The 19,100-nt window shown below is 46.4% G+C and overlaps 2 non-coding genes across 2 annotated transcripts; one reads left to right on the top strand and one right to left on the bottom strand.

Moving 5' to 3' along the window:
* Positions 1-18,465: 18,465 nt before the first annotated feature.
* On the bottom strand, positions 18,466-18,540 carry Trnas-cga (transfer RNA serine (anticodon CGA)). Its single transcript has one exon. It is a non-coding gene; the product is annotated as a tRNA-Ser (tRNA).
* A 160-nt stretch (positions 18,541-18,700) lies between these two features.
* On the top strand, positions 18,701-18,775 carry Trnas-cga (transfer RNA serine (anticodon CGA)). Its single transcript has one exon. It is a non-coding gene; the product is annotated as a tRNA-Ser (tRNA).
* The last annotated feature ends 325 nt before the right edge of the window (positions 18,776-19,100 follow it).

Below are 19,100 nucleotides of genomic sequence, written 5' to 3'. Positions count from 1 at the left end.
ACCACGTGGCAGATACAGGCATTGGCGAGACTTTCGTCTCAAAATAGCAGCGACAAGCCGCGTCCTACGAGACAACACAGCTGTATCGATAATTTTTCTCCTGCCGATACTGTTATTTTCGCGTGGTTCGACCACTGCACGTTCACCAATGTTATGGTGTTATGAACACGTGGCTTCCACTGCTCCTTTGCCGCTACTTTGTGCATCCGTCAAACAAATTTCCACAAATATATGTTCCGATAGGAACCTCTGTTTGGCTGCCAAGTGCTTTCAACAGCCACGGTCTTGGAGGATAACACGTATGTTACTGGGTCTAACCCCCCCCCCCCCCTGCACTCCACCACCGGAACACAAATTAATAAATTTTTAAAGCAGTGCTTAGTATATTGAACGTCACTTCCAAAAACTGCACTCAAATAAATACGTAATTTGAAAACCCGAAAACTATTCATCCGAAATACTGAAATCTAAGTATGTTATGCAAATGATTTAAGAACTATATTAGTAACAAACTCTCACAGTTCTAACAACGTCACAATTTACAAACTATGTAAGTGAACTTTGCATTCCCTTTATCAGTATTTCAATCAGCACTACGATACTGGACACGGGCCTGCATACCATGGATATGCGAGCGTGTAACTGAACGAAATACTGTTTCTTTCAGTCGTATTTGTCTACTTTTGGGGAAGTTGGTATTCGTTACTTTTGTTCTTTGTGGAGGATCTTTCCCTTTCTGTCTTGCCTTGCTCAGCTTTCTGTGGTTTACCGGCTCTACTCGTGGGCTCAAAAAATATATCTGGTTAGTTATGCGCACTCGGTGTGATCAGGCTGTGAATTTGTGCCTTCGTTTCTCGCTTCCCACGCCCGGGTTCGATTCCCGGCGGGGTCAGGGATTTTCTCTGCCTCGTGATGACTGGGTGTTGTGTGCTGTCCTTAGGTTAGCTAGGTTTAAGTAGTTCTAAGTTCTAGGGGGACTGATGACCATAGATGTTAAGTCCCATAGTGCTCAGAGCCATTTGAACCATTTTTTTTTTTTTTTGTACCTTCGTGTAAGGTGGACTGATAAGAAATGAGGACGTTTTCCGCAGAATGGGTGAGGAGAGGAAAATATGGAAAACATTGCGGAGAAGAACGGACAGAATGATAGGACAAGTGTTAAGACATCAGGGAATAACTTCCAAGCTACTTGGGGGAGCTGTAGAAGGTGCAAACAGAGACTGGAATTTTATTCTTCTTTTTCTTTTTATTGTGCCTCTGCGCGGAATCGGCGCAGCGTCGGCACGGTTATTAACGAATTTTGCACGATTAAAGGGGTGGCCTGATTCTCTTCTATCGCCAACCTGTTAGCGCCCTGGGATGGAAATCATGTACATCCAAGATCTGCGCGTAACGTTATTATGTGAAAGCGAGCGAAAGATTTCTGCCGGCCGGAGTGGCCGAGCGGTTCTAGGTGCTAAAGTCTGGAACCGCGCGACCGCTACGGTCGTAGGTTCGAATCCTGCTTCGGGCATGGATGTGTGTGATGTCTTTAGGTTAGTTAGGTTTAAGTAGTTCTGAGTTTTAGGGGACTGATGACCACAGCAGTTCAGTCCCATAGTGCTGAGAGCCATTTGAACCATTATTGAAAGATTTCTAAATGTCCGCAAATCGTGTAGTTGAGGCAGTACTTGGGTACCAGCCCGCTGTTCACCTAGTGGGATGTGAGCAACCGCGTAAAAACCAGTTCCAACTGGCCGACACACCGGCCTTTGTCATCAATCCGCCGGGCGGATTGTATCCGGGACCGCGCATCCCGTCGTCCCGGAATTGGCGCGTTAACACACACGGCTTATCCGCGCGGGTTAAAAGAGAAAATAAACAGACTGGAATATATGCGGCGAATAATTTAGGATGTGGGTAGCAAGTGCTACTCAGAGACGAAGAGATCACGGACCGCGTCGGAGCACTCGAACACCGATGACATACAGAATAGTTTAATATGGAAACGTCTCCTTGCGAGACATGCAGCTTGGCGCTAGTTCCATCGCCGTTGCTCTCCTGCACCATGTAACTTAGGCTGCGTTTCTCGGACCAGTGGTGGTTTCCCGATGTTGCTTGGAAACACGACGTACCAGCACGTGACAGAATCAAATTTATTCACTTCACACTTACATGACGTGTTCACTACTATCTATTCCTTGGGTTTAACTGTCAGTGTAGCAACAGGAATCACGTTGTGACATGGTTCAAATGGCTCTGAGCACTATGGGACTCAACTTCTGAGGTCATGAGTCCCCTAGAACTTAGAACTACTTAAACCTAACTAACCTAAGGACATCACAGACATCCATGCCCGAGGCAGGATTTGAACCTACGACCGTAGTGGTCGCGCGGTTCCAGACTGTAGCGCCTAGAACCGCTCGGCCACCCTGGCCGGCCGTTGTGATATATAAGTGAAGTAATCAGACTGAATTTTCACTCTGCAGCGAACTATGAGCTGATCTGAAGCTTCCTGCCCTTACGGGGCTCAAGACTGCAAAGTTTGCCCTTCGTGGTCAAATGCTCTACCGACTGAGCCACCTTCGCAGCTTTACTTCCACCCTAACGACTCCACCCAACAAATCAGCACTACTGTTCAAAGGCAATAGAAAAAGAGACACATGAAAACAATTCTAAGGCTTGCTCAGAAAGAAATGAAATTTATGTGGTATCAATTAAACTTAGCCAAATCTATCACTTTTATTCAGTATCAAACTCCACCGAAGTTGTTCTGCATTCGTAGCGCGACCAGTGTGGTAAGTCGTTCCTAAATATCTCAACCCGTAGAGATTTTGCTCGCGATTGGTAAGGATATCAGGTTGGAGCCTCAGTCCGACGCACAGTTTTAAACTGCCAGGAAATTTCACATGAAGCAATGTGAAATCCGATATGAAGTGTAGCTCATCATGTAAGAACCCTGGGAAGGCAAATGAAAAAATCCGGACATTTAAAATAAATACGGGTGCTAAAGTCAATTTGATTCTTCTAAACGCCAAGTGAATGTTCGAGAGACGGGCGCACGGAACACGTACGAGGCATAAAATCTGTCAGGCTCGCTGTGACTTCGCAGCCTAACACGTCCCCTCGCGCAGTAAAACGTTGCAGCTCGCAAGTGAAGGTGCAACTAAGCACTCGCTTGTTCTGCAGTCCTTGACGTGACACGCAAGTGGAGCATGAAAAGGCGTGCGAGTGCTTTAGCGGCAGATAAAGGCCGGATAGCCACGGTGACACTGTGTAAGAGATGCCGGCCGTAAAGCGCGGCGCAGATTTGCATGGTAAAGCGGCATTAAAGTGCGGCACAGGCGAGGCGGGATGCCAGCGGGGCCGGGCCGGGCCGGCGCTCGCGCACACACGCGCCGGGGAGTCGGCGTTCGCGCCCGTCCGGTCGCGGCTGCTGCGGCTGCTTCTGCCGCCCGCCGGCGAACGGGTCGCAGCGCACGCGACGCCGCGCGGCCGAGGAGGAGGCGAGGCGAGGCCGGCCAGAGGACGCGAGCATTTGAAATGGAAATACCGCACTCGCGGGATAAGCGGCTGCCGTGCACCGCCGCGCACTGCCGAGCGTTAACATGGCATTTTACAGCCCGCCGTGCGGTCGTTTTGCACACCTGGCGACCGACACCGCGCGCCGTTCCGGAGGTTTTAACGTCGGCAAGGGCGCCCGCGCTCGACGCGAATTCCTGTGTGTCTAAATGCCCGCGACGGTCTCGTTGCCTACGGACGGCATCCGGGTATAGACGCGAGACGCCGAGTTCTCGGCTCATTCGGGCGGGATTTAGTCGGCTGGCGAAAGGTTACCATTGTGTTCGCGGGGTCGACTTTCCGCTTCAAGTCCGCCAACTTTTCAGCAAATTACCTGGCGCGGACAGTCTTTAAATGCCACGGTCGAGTCCTCCACCGACCCTGGCCACTTCTAACCGGATCATCCGAGCCACTGTTGCGTGCTGCATTAAGATCTCAGCCAACGAATTCAAACATCACGACGGCAATAATTTCAGTAATTGCTCTCGTAATCTAAGAAACCAACTAATCGGAACTCTTGAAATTTCTGCATCTGCATCTGTACTCTGGTAACCACTACATTTTCGTAACTATCTCCCAGAGTAACAAAAACTGTTACCATATGTCTTGCTCTTCATGTACGTTGACTATCCCATGCTCATCCAGTTTGCTGCGGGTCGCACTCACTTGAACAGTATGCTAGGATGGGTTACACGAGATGTCTTGTAATTAATCTCCTTCTAGACTGTTGCATTGCCCTTGTATTCTACCAAAGAACCCCTGCCACGTGCTTTACCTACCACTGAACCATCGTGATCCATTTAATTTCCCGAAAACTTCTTCCACCTTGGTATTTATATGTGTCGACTTTTTCCAGTTCTGAGTAGTTGTTGTTGCAGTACAGTATACTACGGTACGTGTATTCATTTTGTAAAGCGGACAGTTTCACATTTCTGAACACCTGAAGCAAGTTTGTAATATTTGCACCACTCTGAAATCCTCTCAAGACATGAGTGAATATTTGTATAGCTCTTTTGAATATTTGTGCAGCGTTTTTTAATATTTGTGCAGCTTTTTACGGACACTACTTCATTATAGATAACTGCGCCATCGGTGAAAAATCTGAAATTACTGTTAACATTCTCAGCGAGTTCGTTAACATACAACATGAACGACAAGAATCCAAACACTTTTCTCTGTGACACATCAGAACCTACTTCTACTTTACTGATGATCTCCATTCAGCCTCTATCCTGAGAATCCCTCAATCTAGTCACAAAATTCGTTTCATAACACATACGACTGTACTTCGATAATAAGCGTCGATGTGGTCGTGAGGCAAATGTTTTTCAGAAGTCAAGAACTACTGCATCTCCCTGACTGCTCTGATCCATAGTTTTCGGGAAGTCGTGCGAGAAAGCGTTAGTCGCTTTATTTAAAGCACATAGTTGGTGAGTTTTGTGATATGGACATGAGGTCGTGGTCTGTGCTTAATATTACCTCCTCTAATATCGGAGACATCATGAGTCGCTTTAAAGGCCCAAACTTAAAGAAGCTCACTGATATGGACTGCTTATTCGCATCCGAGTAACGGTCGGATCATGATGTCGTTAGACCGCTGTCTAAGATAACTGAGATGCTCTGACGTGCGTTATGCAACTTGAACTGCAAAACACTAGGGCTTCCAACTCATCTAATTTCAACACTTCTTCTTTCCTGTTAAAGTTATTTTGTGCTGTAAAATTTCTGTGTTGTGCCTGTATATACTAGTATTGTGGTGACTGGTTTTCGATAACTCTTTAATATCGGAGAAACGAAGTTAGTGGTTTCCTCGTCCCACTGTATGATCTGTGCAATTGCTCTTTTGTTCCTTAAGCAGTGCGCAAATGCTTCTTTTAGCAATTCATAAGTGTACTTGGTGGCGTATCCAAGGGATTTTGCATAATTCTTCAGTGGCAAGCAGCAGGCATAAAGCCCTCGCAGCGTTTGAATATTCACGCTCATTTCTTGTCGCTTTAAGCACTGTGTCAGTACCATCTTTTCGTGAGTACTGAACCGACTAGTTTTACGATGGTAGGAAGATATTCCCTTAGCTGGTTTCTTTTTTGCTAGAAGTTAAAGAAACACAGAAATATGCCGTAAATCACAGCTTAAATCCCACATAGCAATAATCGCCAACTATGTAAATACCGACCGTGTAAACCTGTATTGTGTGTTTGAAACACATTGCACAAACCAGTCTTAGAAACTCTTATCAACTACTTAGGAAGAAAGGTATAGAGGTTTGTTACATAACAATCCGTCAAGAGACATTAGGTCTGATACCAGGAACCTCTGATCACATGAACAAACCGCTTATTCATCGTCTCGTGTAGCAACAGAGGACTGCAATTTGGGTTGGTGATGCACACTACATGATACCGTATACAGTTAACCGTGTGTTTGACTGTCAGATACCTGGCGAACAGTATGCATCTGAGTCTGTAGTGGCAACAAGATAATTCGCTGTAGGAAAGGTAATGCATGCGGCTGTTATTATCTTGCTTTGGACTCGGATCATTAGTTTTGTTGATGGAAAAGTGACTGCAGACAGCCCGCATCTCGTGGTCGTGCGGTAGCGTTCTCGCTTCCCACGCCCGGGTTCCCGGGTTCGATTCCCGGCGGGGTCAGGGATTTTCTCTGCCTCGTGATGGCTGGGTGTTGTGTGCTGTCCTTAGGTTAGTTAGGTTTAAGTAGTTCTAAGTTCTAGGGGACTTATGACCACAGCAGTTGAGTCCCATAGTGCTCAGAGCCATCTGAACCATCTGACTGCAGACATTTATGAAACCACTTGATCCAAACTTAATTTATCACACTGTAGCAACATATTCATAGTCCAAACAATTCCGTTTTTTTACCAATTTTGACTTACGGCCGTGAAATACTTTTGTTGAATTACCACACAGACTGGAAAACAAAGCAAAAAGTGCATCAGGTAATAGCTTGGATTGGAAGCCGTAATTATAAGTGTAATCAAAATTAAGTGACGACAGATGAACTGTGGGTAGCTGGACCAATTAAGTTGTTTGCTGGATTACGTAAGTTCAGAAAAGTTTAAGACCAGTTGGAAAAAAAGATGGGTGAGGACATCAGAAAAGATCGTAAAGCACGGAAATATGTAGAAAAGTCATTTGTCCAGCAGAGCATGTCCAATGCACGATAATTACAATGTCACAAAGAAAGAATCATCTCCTCCTGGTTCGAAGAATATCGACTACAGTATGTTTTAAAAACTTCAAACGTAACCGCGTGAAACGTCTTTGAGATGAGCTAGGAAGTCAGTAGCGTGTCAAGTTTATTTAAACCTAAATTATTCGATACGCTTCTCGAAGAATGTTACCAAATTTCGTCTTTAGTATGTCAAAACTTAACAGAAAGCTGTCCTTGACGATTTAACATTCTAATACTAGCAAAATGGCATTCTACGCACTGTTAGTTATATGACTGACGCTTACGGAATGAATGGCAATGGATGTGTCGTGGCTTTTGGCCACGTGAAGTACTTTGGTCACCTCGTAAGTATGAAGGGTAGTGGGAGACCAGAAATCTTACATTATATTAAACTAGGATGGCTTAAAATGTGTGGTGTCTGTCCTTTCGGACGTGTCCAAAAGAACAGGCACTATGTATATAAAATTAAGGCGAGGACGACCAATGATCTCTTCAGTGCAACTGCTCACCAGACTCGAACTCTTACGGGAGTCAGCAAAATGCCGCGAGTAATGGATAATGGGCGACGGGCATTACGTTAGTAGTAAGTGGATAAGTTGAGAGTGTGGGTCTGTCGAGAGGCGTGCTAGTGTAGTCTGTGCAATTGCGATGACCACTCTGTCCGGCTGGCTTAGTGGTCAGAGCTGCCTAGTAAGCAGGACCCACGTTCGAGTCAGGTCTGGCATAAATTTTCAACTTAACCCATTGATTTAAATCAATGCCCACTCGCAGCCAATGTCTGTAATTCCTTTGTGTCTTAAACAGGATATGTTTCGTGACTTCGAATGACAGCTTTCTGTAAATACGGTAAAATGCAAGATAATTAGAAGATCAGGAAAAAGAATCCTCTTATGTTCGAATATTGTGTTAGTGGTGTGCTACTTGTCACAGTGACTCCGGTTAAATAACTTAGCTTAACACTAAAGCGATATGAAACGGAACGAGCACATATGGTCGGCAGCAGGGAAGGCGAAAAATCGACTTCTGTTTATTAGCAGAAATATAAGAAAATTTAGCTCACCTATAAAGGAGACCGCCAACAGAACACTGGGACGACACACTCTTGAGTATTGTTCGAGTGAACGGCGTCCCCACCAGGTCGGATTAAAGGAAGACATCGCAGTAATTGAGAGGCTTACTGCTAGATTTGTTACCGGTAGGTTCGTTCAAGACGCGATAATTACGGAGGTGCTTCGTGAACTGAGATGGGAATCCCTGGAGGGAAAGCTATGTTCTTTTCGCGAGGCACCATTGAGAAAATTTAGAGAACCGCCATATGCAGCTGACTGCAGTACGATTCTACTGCCGCCAACATACGTTTCGCGTAAGGACCACGAAGGCGCGATAAGAGGAAATTAGGACTCGTTCAGAGGCATTTAAACAGTCGTTTTAAACCTTGCTCCATTTGAGAGTGAAACAGGAAGAGGAATGACTAATACTGCTACAAGTTAGCCTCCGTAATGCATCGTATGTACACTCATGTTGAACACACTGAACGACTACAGATAGGACATTCATACTCGTATTCACAGGACATGTACATTAGTATGTTTTGCAGAAATGATAGTACTTGAACCGTGTAGACCCTCGGGTTCAAGGTCAGATTCGATACCGCTGAGCAACACCACCTACCGGTAAAATGTGCCTGCGGCTCTCGTTGTCGCTATAAAGCGAAAGTAATGGACCAGAGTGATTTGAGCAGACGTGCAGGATGCCTCGGAGATGTATGTGCGAACCGTACCGTCAAATCAGTGAGTTTGAAAGAGGGCGCGTTACTGGCATGAGAGACTAGGATGCATCCATCCGGGAAATTGCTGCTCGTTTGGGATGAAGTGTTTCGGCAGTGCAACGGGTGTGGGCAGGATGGTTCACGGAACGCCGTACAACACGACGGGATGGGTCAGGTCGCATCACCCAGACAACCCCCCCCCCCCCCCCCCCCCCCCGAGAAGATCGACACCTTATCCGAATGTCCGAATGGCATTGCAGGACAGGTCTGCTTCCTCCTCGGCTCGGGAGCAACAATTTAACAGTGTAACACATCGTACACTATCAGGGGCGACAGTCCATGGCATGGCTACGTGCGCGTCGTCCACTTACCACTACTCCGCCTACCTCTGACGAATGTGCAGAAATATGCTAGACGGCAATGGTGTATGGAGCGACGTCACTGGCAACAGGAATGGCATCATGTAGTTTTTTCTGACGAATCTAGGTTCTCTTCGTTTGAAAATGATGGCCGCATTTTGGTTCGTCGCAGACAGGGGGGAGTGGCGTCACAGTGACAGCATTCGCACAAGACGTACAGCGCCAACTCACAGCCTTATGGTGTCGGGTGCTGCCGGATACAGCCACAAATCACAATTGACACTGTGACCAGTGTGACTTATGTGAATAACATCCTGTGACCGTTCTGCAAAATGCCCCACACGCCATTTTTGAGCAAGAAAATGCACGACCACATGTTGCTGAACGAATACGTGCCTTCATGTTATCACAGGATGTCAGCCTTTTTACTCTGGCCCACCAGATCACCGGACTCGTCGTCAATTGACAATATGTGGTATACGGTGAATTGACGGGTGCAGCGCTGTGACCCAATGACAACCACTACACATCAATTTTGGAACCAGGTGAGTGCAGCACGGATGGCTATACCACAGAATGTTATTCACACCTCATACGCGTCGATCCCATCACACATAGAACAAGTTATTAGGCCCCTGGCGGATCCTGTGCCTAGTAGGCAACAGGACACATGCTGTACCGAGGTGACTGAAATGCTAATCATTTATGCATAAAGTACGTATTCTGTGAATATGAACGTCCTATCTCTAGTCGTTCAAGGTGTTTTTTTTTTTTTTGTGAACTTGTGTGCAGACGTATATTGTTGAAGAATATTTAGTAGTATTCACTTAAAAGACGATGGATAAACTGACGTAAATAGTTGAAGATCTATGTCTGAATTACGGCTATGAGTCCTGAACATTAAGGAAAAATGAAACAGACCTGGAAACTACGTACAAACCCGCACTGAGCTTTAAGCGAAAAGATAACTGACATATGACGTCGTACATAGGATGGTACAACCTAGAGAGGTTGCTAGCTACTCTGAAATGATACAAGCAAGGACAAGCGGTTGTCAAGGCTGGTGCTGCATTTGGAGCAATAGCCGTATGTAGCGTTAGACGCAGGATACTGTAGGACGGCCGCACCGGGATTAGCCGAGCGGTCTTAGGCGCTGCAGTCATGGGCTGTGCGGCTGGTCCTGGCGGAGGTTCGAGTCCTCCCTCGGGCGTGGGTGTGTGTGTTTGTCCTTAGGATAATTTAGGTTAAGTAGTGTGTAAGCGTAGGGACTGATGACCTTAGCAGTTAAGTCCCATACGATTTCACACACATTTGAGATTTTGAGACATACACAAAGAGGTTGTCATGATATGACAAATATAACTGTCGGTAATAAAAAAAACATATCTTGATATTTCGTGCCATTCTGCCCTGTTAAAGCCATTTTTTGGGATTATATTAGCAAATATAACAAAACGAACCGAGAATGTAACAGGATAAGTTGTTAGTCATTTTTACTGTTTTCGAGTTTTTAATCTACACGACGAAAGAGGCTTTGATAAAAAACTGACAGGGGTAAACGAAAAATTGAACAAAAGAACGGGAAAATTGAGTATTGACCTGTGAATCGCTATTTGTATTAAGTGCAAGAAAAAGTAAGTAGCACGAAATGAGAGTATTGAAATTTTCAAAAGGCGAAAATTTGTTTGCATCTTGTAGCTGAACAACTAAAACTATCAGGCCGAATGGACCCAGATGTAAATAGTACGTTCAGATTAATAAATCGTGAAGGAAAATGATTAAGAATCGTCCCTGAGAGAGAACGCTCAGCATAACAGAGGACTGCCGGAAGAAATGTGTGACTGCTGCAGCACAGGTGGATATACTCCTATGTGCACTCTGATGAACCATTTTTCATGGATGGCCGTACGAATAAGAAATGCTTCAGAGGTTGACAATGTGTTACAGTTTTACTAGAAAACTTTCGGGTAGGCGCGTGATGTGTTAGGTGACAGTCATTATACTTTAGGTCACATTTTTGCCCTCTAAATGGTGACGAAATCATTCAGCACAGACGCAGAAAATAGTATTAAGAATAAGCCATTTTAGTAATAGGTTTTTTCCTCCTTTCTCTGCTTTAAGCAACTCAATAATGTACTTCACAGAGAATTAAGTAAAATTTATTAGAGTCTGTGTATAATTTTATCTGTCTTGTCGAAACGAACATTTAACATCGTCATGAAATATTCACCACCTTCCGAATGAAACGAATATATTGTTTAGTAGGAGTACAGTAGTGTCTTTATTTCAGCATGCTAAGCCCAAGTACGCATCGACAACTTAACGGATGCCTGCAGTAGCAGCCACTGCATTGCAACATTTTACAGTATTTCAGTGGAATACATTCTCAAGATTTTTCTGTTATGCCTTATCTGTAAGCAAAATTTGTTACACTGCGAGTGACAGAGATAATCTAGTTACTGGATTTGGTCTCAAATCTGACGGCTGGATGCCGTCCCTGCCTGTCTCCGACTTAGGAAAAGAACGAGCGAGCAGGACCGACCCTCTAAACTTGCAGCCTCAGCAGTAGTAGCGGGACTTCCCCCTCGTCCCCCCCCCCCTCCAATTTTTTAGCCATCCTCCGTAGAGTCTCAGAATGGACGCAGTGCGCTGAGGCGAGCGTCGTCGTAGAACTTTGTCAATTTCGGCAACGGCGGCGACGTGTTCAGTGGCGGTGCGAGCGGCTTCATTATGCGATGCTTCCTCGCCTTCCACGATAAGGGTTAATTAACGCTGCGGACGGTCGCCCTGGAGACGTCGTGCAGGTGCCGCAGAGCCCAGCCGCCGTTGCCATGGTGATGGCCGCAGCGGCGCCTGCCCACCACGCCACCCGCAGCTCGCCACAAACCACTGCCTTCCCGCACATGCTGCCACGCCTCCTGTGATTACCGTTGCACTGAATCGTGTGAGCACTGTTATTGAAATCACGAACTGGCGGTATATTTATGATCTCATGCGATGGTGCCTAAAAATAAACTTTTACAGTATCCAAGAAAATACAACCAGGGGCGTCCTTGATACTACTACACGGCAAAGCAAACTACACATCTGGCAGGATGGAACCACCACTGTGTTTAGGCCAAAGGAAAAGTATATTCATTCACATAAAGAGCTGTCACACACTACAGGTCTGTTTGCCAATGCCCTCTATAGCAGAGCAATCAAACACTGGTCAGTACTTTTGTTTTGCAATATTCTTCACTCACTAGCACTTCACCAACATTTAGTCACGGTGTGCTGCGCGTGCATTCACGATTCGTCTGGATGATTTAATTCTGAGGCCACATTTTATTTCTCTCCGTAAAAATCTAATCAACATGCTTTTCTGCAAACTCCGTACTCTCGTTTGCATATGGAGAGTGGACCATGTCAAACGTTCTATGTGACACTTTTACACAAAACGCGTTTTCAGTGCTATTGTGTGTTCTCGATATACAGGGTGGTCAGAAAATGTGTGAAATGCTTGTAGGGATGTTACATGGCAGGTTGTACTGAGACATAAATGTTAAGAAAGAAATTCGATACGTTGCGCCGTTTCCGAGTTATTTAGCATAGAATTTAGCCAATCGGGGCGTCGCGCGCTCGCATTCAAGCGGCCTGCCAGGGGCGGTGTTGCCCAACGAGTGCTCTGTGTCGTTAGCTGAAACTTGAATTTACGCGCGCGACGATCTGATTGGCTAACTTCAATGCTAAATAACTCGGAAACGGCGCAACGTATCGAATTTGTTTCTTAACATTTATGCCTCAGTACAATTGCCCTGCAGCATCCCTACAAGCATTTCACACATTTTCTGAGTCACCTAACGTTACCGCTGGATATACACTCCTGGAAATGGAAAAAAGAACACATTGACACCGGTGTGTCAGACCCACCATACTTGCTCCGGACACTGCGAGAGGGCTGTACAAGCAATGATCACACGCACGGCACAGAGGAAACACCAGGAACCGCGGTGTTGGCCGTCGAATGGCGCTAGCTGCGCAGCATTTGTGCACCGCCGCCGTCAGTGTCAGCCAGTTTGCCGTGGCATACGGAGCTCCATCGCAGTCTTTAACACTCGTAGCATGCCGCGACAGCGTGGACGTGAACCGTATGTGCAGTTGACGGACTTTGAGTGAGGGCGTATAGTGGGCATGCGGGAGGCCGGGTGGACGTACCGCCGAATTGCTCAACACGTGGGGCGTGAGGTCTCCACAGTACATCGATGTTGTCGCCAGTGGTCGGCGGAAGGTGCACGTGCCCATCGACCTGGGACCGGACCGCAGCGACGCACGGATGCACGCCAAGACCGTAGGATCCTACGCAGTGCCGTAGGGGACCGCACCGCCACTTCCCAGCAAATTAGGGACACTGTTGCTCCTGGGGTATCGGCGAGGACCATTCGCAACCGTCTCCATGAAGCTGGGCTACGGTCCCGCACACCGTTAGGCCGTCTTCCGATCACGCCCCAACATCGTGCAGCCTGCCTCCGGTGGTGTCGCGACAGGCGTGAATGGAGGGACGAATGGAGACGTGTCGTCTTCAGCGATGAGAGTCGCTTCTGCCTTGGTGCCAATGATGGCCGTATGCGTGTTTGGCGCCGTGCAGGTGAGCGCCACAATCAGGACTGCATACGACCGAGGCACGCAGGGCCAACACCCGGCATCATGGTGTGGGGAGCGATCTCCTACACTGGCCGGACACCACTGGTGATCGTCGAGGGGACACTGAATAGTGCACGGTACATCCAAACCGTCATCGAACCCATCGTTCTACCATTCCTAGACCGGCAAGGGAACTTGCTGTTCCAACAGGACAATGCACGTCCGCATGTATCCCGTGGCACCCAACGTGCTCAAGAAGGTGTAAGTCAACTACCCTGGCCAGCAAGATCTCCGGATCTGTCCCCCATTGAGCATGTTTGGGACTGGATGAAGCGTCGTCTCACGCGGTCTGCACGTCCAGCACGAACGCTGGTCCAACTGAGGCGCCAGGTGGAAATGGCATGGCAAGCCGTTCCACAGGACTACATCCAGCATCTCTACGATCGTCTCCATGGGAGAATAGCAGCCTGCATTGCTGCGAAAGGTGGATATACACTGTACTAATGCCGACATTGTGCATGCTCTGTTGCCTGTGTCTATGTGCCTGTGGTTCTGTCAGTGTGATCATGTGATGTATCTGACCCCAGGAATGTGTCAATAAAGTTTCCCCTTCCTGGGACAATGAATTCACGGTGTTCTTATTTCAATTTCCAGGAGTGTATTTCGTAAACCACATTAAATACTGACGAACCGATTCCACAGACCGAACGTGAGGAGAGGGGCTAGTGTAATTGTTTAATACAAGCCATACAAAAATGCACGGAAGTATGTTTTTTAACACAAACCTACATTTTTTTAAATGGCACCACGTTAGTTTTGTTAGCACATCTGAACATATAAACAAATACGTAATCAGTGCCGTTTGTTGCATTGTAAAATGTTAATTACATCCGGAGATATTGTAACCTAAAGTTCACGCTTGAAAACTCCGACGTTCAGTTGCGTGTTGTAACAAACACGGCGAGCAGCATCTGCAGGGACATGTTTACGATGACGACCGTGTTTGCGAGTGTGGCTGTAGTGCACTGTTGTGATTTGGTCTAGCTGTGGCAGTGTCCGCATGTAGCGCTTGCTGCTATTGTTATTCTGCATTCGTCTCCGCACGCAGACCAACTGTAGTACACCGTGTTACCAGACGTCTGTGATAGTGTAGTGTTGTGGGAACTGTGACCATGGTTATTCGAACTCTGAAAAGGTGGAGATGATACTCATCTATGGCGAGTGTCGACGAAATGCAGCTGAAGCCTGCAGGGTGTATGCAGAACGGTACCCGAACAGAGAGCATCCAACGTGCCGCACATTGCAAAACATCTACCGCCAACTGTATGCAACAGGTATGGCCGTAGCACGCAAACGGGTCCGTAACAGGCCCGTCACAGGAGAAGCGGGTGCAGTTGGTGTGTTAGCTGCTGTTGCCATGAACCCACACATGAGTACACGGGACATTGCGAGAGCCGGTGAACTGAGTCAAAGTAGTGTGATGCGCATACTGCATCGTCACCGCTTTCATCCGTTTCATGTGTCGCTACATCAGCAATTACATGGTGATGACTTTAATCATCGAGTGCAATTCTGTCAATGGGCATTAACAGAGAATGCGTTGCAGTTCTACCTGTTTACCAATGAAGCGGGTTTCACAAACCACGGGGCAGTGAAACTACGGCACATGCATTACTGGTCCGTGGACAATCCTCGCTGGCTCAGACAGGTAGAGCGACAGCGACCGTGGACTGTAAATGTATGGTGCGGAACCATTGGCGACCACCTCATTGGTCCTCACTTCATTGCAGGGGCCCAAACAGCTGCAACATACATCGCGTTTCTACAGAATGATCTGCCAACGTTGCTCGAAAATGTCCCACTAGAAACGCGTCGACGTATGTGGTATCAGCATGATGGTGCACCTGCACATTCCGCAATTAACACTAGGCTGACCCTTGACAGGATGTTCGACGGGCGTTTCATAGGACGTGGAGGACGCATAAATTGGCCAGCCCGTTCTCCTGATCTTACACCTCTGGACTTCTTTCTGTGGGGTACGTTAAAGGAGAATGTGTACCGTGATGTGCCTACAACCCCACAGGATATGAAACAACGTATTGTGGCAGCCTGCGGCGACATTACACCAGATGTACTGTGGCGTGTACGGCATTCGTTACGCCAGAGATTTCAATTGTGTGCAGCAAATGATGGCCACCACATTGAACATCTATTGGCCTGACATGTCGGGACACACTCTATTCCACTCCGTAATTGAAAACGGAAACCACGTGTGTACGTGTACCTCACCCCTCATGGTAATGTACATGTGCGTCTGTGAAAAAGACCAATAAAAAGGTGTTAGCATGTGGACGTAATGTGCTGTTCCAGTCTCTTCTGTACCTAAGGTCCATCACCGTTCCCTTTGGATCCCTTCGTAATTCAGTGCTCTCCGATACACACGATCGAACAGCGGAGGAGTGGTACTCAAGCGTCAACTTAGGTTGCAATATCTCCGGATGTAATTAACATTTTACAATGCAACAAACGGCACTGATTACATATTTGTTTATATGTTCAGATGTGCTAACAAAACTAACGGGGTTCCATTTAAAAAAACGCAGGTTTATGTTAAAAAACATACTTCCGTGCATTTTTTATGGTTCGTATTAACCAATTACACTAGCCCCTCTCCTCACGTTCGGTCTGTGGAATCGATTCGTCAGTATTTGATATGGTTTACGAAATATATCCAGCGGTAATATTAGGTGACTTATTCAAAATAAGGAAGATTATGGCTCACGTATGCCATGCCATACTTCATCTTAGAGACGAGCCATGTTTATCAATCGCAAAACACAAAGAAATATCGACGATGTGGTCATCTCTTCTTCAACAGCGCAGTAAGTTGTACGTAAACTTGGCGACATCTGGTCACTAGCCTGTAGCTTTGTAAGAAGCAGAGGTCAAATTTGTTTTTCTCTTGGTAAAAATTAAAAACATTCGAGAAATGGTTTATTGACTACTTTTCTACTAGTTAAAATGTCAGTGCTCTGTTTTTGTACTTGTAATAAGACAAATAAAGCCTAGTGCCTCAATGTTAATGGTACTTGAAACAAAAATTTACTTATCGGCCTTAGAATAGTTAGTTTCCTGGTATGGCATCTAGAACGTGCCTAGTAAATTATTTATTTTCTAATTTGGTTCATTGTTTTTTTGTAGTGGTGAGCCGAGCAGCTTAATTCTGTAGTATCCAAGTTAGTTCTGAGTTTTTTGATCACAAATAAGTTATATAAAGAAAGAGCTATATCTTTTTTCGATTCTCATTTCAAATGTGAGAATTGGCACTTAAAACGTTTGACATTCCGTTCTTCATATAACGACTCGTTTATACTAGCAGCTGTTAACACCAAATCGCGCAGACAAAATATTTTTCCCAGAGGGAAGTACAGTTCTGCGTAACAGTAGCTATGAAGTTTTCGCAAAGTTAATGTTTCATTGTATTGCTCGTAATATCGCAGAAATTCCTTCCTAGTAACACATAAACAGTATCCGAATCGTCAGTGAGATATTTATTGATTGCACCTTACTTCTTTTCCTATGGTATGGATACTTGAATGCCGCTTCGCTCACCATCATGACCCCCATTCCGCAATCTGTATACCAGCGACATACTCTGCTTTCAAGTTACGTCACCGTTCTCTTCGTCGTCAGAGAACTGAAAACGCAAACAAAAAGTAGACTCGTATGTACACTGGTGTCCAAAACAAAAGCAACAAGCTGCTGTTTCCACATCCTGTGGCTAACTCATGATATAATCATACATACTGTCAACAGATGTTACAATCGTGTTTTGCTCGGTAGATGGCATTAGCGGGGTAGTCCCGCTTCCACAGTCGCTATGCACACAGTCACAGACGGAGCAGTATGGCATAGAGAAGACGCCTGCAGGTTCTCTGCTGTGGAGGGCCATAGGAAGAATGGAAACAGCGTTACAAACTGATGTGGTCCAAAGGCTTAATGTGAATCGTCCTGTTGTTTCTCGGATGAGAGGGCAGTTTATCGAGACCGAAACTGTGTCCCGGAAACCAGGACAGGGCCGACCACGTGCGAGATCAGAAAGAGTTTACCGTTATTTATCAGGAAGGGCACGACGGTACCGCCTTATTACTGCATTGCAACTGACATTTGACCTCTTTGGGGACGTTTTGTATTGAGGTAAACGGTGTACAGAAGGTTTCAGCAGAATGGCCTTTATTGTTGGAGACCTGCGGTCTGTTTACCTCCGGAGTGTCATCAGAGAAGATGAAGTCTAGAGTGGAGGCGTCAATACGCCACGTGGACGGTCGAACAGTGGGCCAGTGTTCTTTTCACAGCTGAGTCCAGATTTGGCCTGGAGAGTGGTTCTCGACGGATTCGCATCTGGAGGGCACGTGGAAAGAGACCGATATCGAGAGGAGTCCTAATGGTGTGGGCAAGGATTATGCTGACCACTTCAAAACCTCTTCATGAAATTGTACTGGTGAATCAGCAAGATTTTACTGCTGTGAGGTACTGTGAGGAGATCTCATGCGTGGTTGTTACGAGGTGCTACGGCCCCCAGACTTCGTATTGGTGGACGATAATCCTCGACCTCACAGAGCCTGGCTGGTTTTTTTTTTTCCGGAAGATATGGCACACATGGCGTGAGCTGCTCGCCACTCTCCAAGACTTGTGAACAGCTCTGCGGGAAGAATGGGTGTTATCGCCTCAACATGAGATTGATGACATTCACAGCATGTCCCGTCGTTGTCAGGTCTGTATGGGTGCTAGAGGTGGCCACAGCCCATAGTGAGCACACTGACCAGTTGTCGGAAGGTGTGTGCTAATCCGTTAAATTGGAAAAAATGAAGAACATTTTTCTCTACCGTTATGAATGTTGCAGTTGATTACGTTCTGTGTTCTTTACATTGTTTCTACTTTTCTATCAGCTGTTTATACTGAAACTTCCTGGCAGATTAAAACTGTTTGCCCGACCGAGACTCGAACTCGGGACCTTTGCCTTTCGCGGGCAAGTGCTCTACCAACTGAGCTACCGAAGCACGACTCACGCCCGGTACTCACAGCTTTACTTCTGCCAGTACCTCGTCTCCTACATTCCAAACTTTACAGAAGCTCTCCTGCAGGAGAGCTTCTGTAAAGTTTGGAATGTAGGAGACGAGGTACTGGCAGAAGTAAAGCTGTGAGTACCGGGCGTGAGTCGTGCTTCGGTAGCTCAGTTGGTAGAGCACTTGCCCGCGAAAGGCAAAGGTCCCGAGTTCGAGTCTCGGTCGGGCAAACAGTTTTAATCTGCCAGGAAGTTTCATATCAGCGCACACTCCGCTGCAGAGTGAAAATCTCATTCTGGAAGCTGTTTATACTGTTTTGTGGCAAAATAAAAGCAATCTTACAAAATTTCCGTTTGTTGCATTAATTTTGGACGCCAGTGTATTTTCCATGCTTGCATTGCAAGCTACGACTAACACACTCACTACTCTGAATTGGAACGTGGCTGAACCTTTTTAAGTTCCCACTGCGTCAACGTCTTCCGTGTGCTTTGTCGAGTAATATCTCAGAATTTGAATTTGCTGTGTTGACCCCTTGATTGTGATAGGTCTCTGCAG

This window comes from Schistocerca serialis, chromosome 6 (genome assembly GCF_023864345.2).
Source record: "Schistocerca serialis cubense isolate TAMUIC-IGC-003099 chromosome 6, iqSchSeri2.2, whole genome shotgun sequence".
Lineage (NCBI taxonomy): Eukaryota > Metazoa > Arthropoda > Insecta > Orthoptera > Acrididae > Schistocerca > Schistocerca serialis.
This window is presented reverse-complemented; position numbering and strand designations above follow the sequence as displayed.